We start from the raw sequence: 2,560 nt of genomic DNA, 5'->3' as shown, positions 1-2,560 counted from the left end.
CATACCTTTTCAAATGACCTTTCCCTAACCTACCTCATTTAATTCCCTCTATTCATTTTTCTTCATTTGCCATTCATATTTCAATAGAATTTGCTTTAAAACATTAACCACTTTGGTAAATAAATATGAACCAGCACAGAAACCGTGAATAAAAAATGGAAAAGTCAAAGAACATATGGCATCACGAAAATTGTGACCAAGTCCCAGGTTGCTCATCTGACTTTCTACCTCATTTACTCACAATTGCAGGGTCTCAATTGCTTCTCTTACTATTGACAAGACAACATACATATATTGTTTCTCACTCTTGTTTTTTTTTTCATTTTTGCATTTATTTGTGGTCTTTTATTATTATTATTATTATCATGATCATTATTAATATTATTACATTATCGCCCCCCAGGCCCCGATGTGGGTCAAACTGACCTGGGTGATATCCCAAAAAAAAAAAAAATTAGGGTTAGGGATTGACGGTTAATCCGAAAGTCGGTCAATCGAGGGTCGGTTAATCGAGGTTTTACTGTATTCCTAAAAGAAAAAATTCTGGGATGCATTTGTAAGATCAAATTGAGATGCTTATAAGCAACTTAAATAGATTTTACAGCCCTGAAAACTACGTTAGTGCTGGAAGTCTCTTTAAGAAAAGTGGTTGTTCCAAAATCATTCATAATTCATTTGTTCAGAACTTGGAACCCAATTCTCATAGACACAATACAGTCATCACCTGTGCTTTTAACTTTGGGTTACAGAAATTCATCCATACAGAATTTGTAAATAGTAATGACCACTAAATTTTGATGCAGAATGAAATTATCCTCACGGAAATGTGGTTATTTTTAAAAAATTAGAAAAAAAAATAATTGAAATAAAATCTTTGTGTGGATTTCATATCACATCATGTTTACCAGCAAGTGTACCAGCCTTGTTCTGCATTTATGAGAGTGTATTAAGTGTGATCCTAAAAACATTATTGTCCTAAACCTCTCTTTTTATGATTTTAAGTTCACATTGTTTTCCCTAGTTTGTAGAGTTTCAGGTTAATGTGATATATTACTTGTATTTAATTTATCACTTCACCACTTAAAAGCTTAATATCCGCTCAGACAGTTATTCACTGAGCAGTACTGAGCAAATTGGTACCCAGAGAAACCAGATATTTGTGAGGGTCACACTGATAACACCCCTACCCAAGTGTGTCTGGGTCAAGCAGGACTCAAACTTGACATAGTAGTGAGAGATATGCATTACCACCGTACCAGTTGGCAATATGGATAGTGCTGTACTGATTTTTCATTCCTTTTCTTCTTGATTATATGCTGTCATGCACATCTGGTAGCCACCAAATATTTTGTGTTTATCATCTTATTATATGATGAAACCACTATACAGGTATTCTCATATCCGAAAGTGGGTGAGAAGGTGGGCCTTTTTTAACTTGAATTTTCCATCTGACAGCTTTTCAAGATGCAGTAGGAAACAACAGGGTGTAGAATAAAATTCCTGGATAAATGAATTCTTCAGATAGCAAGCATTTGAATAACCAGGAATAATCTTTATTGAATTTATCATTTATTTTTATGGCTTTTGGCAGAACATTTCTTCTGTGAACCTTCACAACTATTTAATGGGAAGTTGATTTCCATGTTATAGAAAAAGGTTCCCAACAAGCCCAAAAAATTCAGTTAATCCATAATTGTTAAAAAAATTGTTTAATAAATAATAGTAGAAAATAATACTGTACAGTGCTGTTAAAAATAAAATTAATAAAACTAAATAGAAAAACACAAAAAATAATAATGGAAAATACTTTACAATAATCATAAACAAATTTATTAAAATCTGACCGCCTACCCTCAAGTCCGCATTTCCATTACAGTACAGTATTACCAGCAACACGGTTTCAACTTTCTGCTATTTCTCATTTACGTAACCTTGCCAGAACTGACTTTTACTTTCAAGTGCATCTACTCATATACGCCAGAAGATAATTCTTTTTTTTTTTTTTTTACTCATAAAATCCATACAAATTAATTCCGGATAATATAATTTACATTGCTTGAATTCTACAATATGAAGATCATTTTGAATATAAACATCATGGATTTTGCATTAGACATGTACAAATTTTAGATCTAAATGCCAATAATTTGGTTTACACAAAGCAAATATTTTATCTTTTGTGCAAAAAATATATTGTTTACATTCAAAATATTCCTGACCTGCATGAATCCAGAAATGTCAATTATATTACTCCTAACTTTAGTCTGGAGGTATTATTTATTACTAAACATTAGTAAATCTAGTGTTTTCACCCAAACATTTCTCAGAGAGGTAGGAGCTAGTGAGCTGATGAGGGTGGGGGGATTTTGAGTCCATTATTTTGAATGGACCTAACCCATGCCATTTCTTAAATATTAATTGTGTGAGCATACCATCATAAATTAAGATGTTATTTTTACCACAACATAGGTATTGTGTCGGGAAAAGTGGAGTTTGGGGGTCGGGCTGGGTCTCCATTGGAATTAATCCCACAATACGTAACTGAACGAAGCATACCGAT

This window comes from Homarus americanus, unplaced genomic scaffold (genome assembly GCF_018991925.1).
Source record: "Homarus americanus isolate GMGI-L3 unplaced genomic scaffold, GMGI_Hamer_2.0 scaffold27284, whole genome shotgun sequence".
NCBI classification, from domain to species: domain Eukaryota; kingdom Metazoa; phylum Arthropoda; class Malacostraca; order Decapoda; family Nephropidae; genus Homarus; species Homarus americanus.
Note: the sequence above shows the minus strand (reverse complement) of the source record.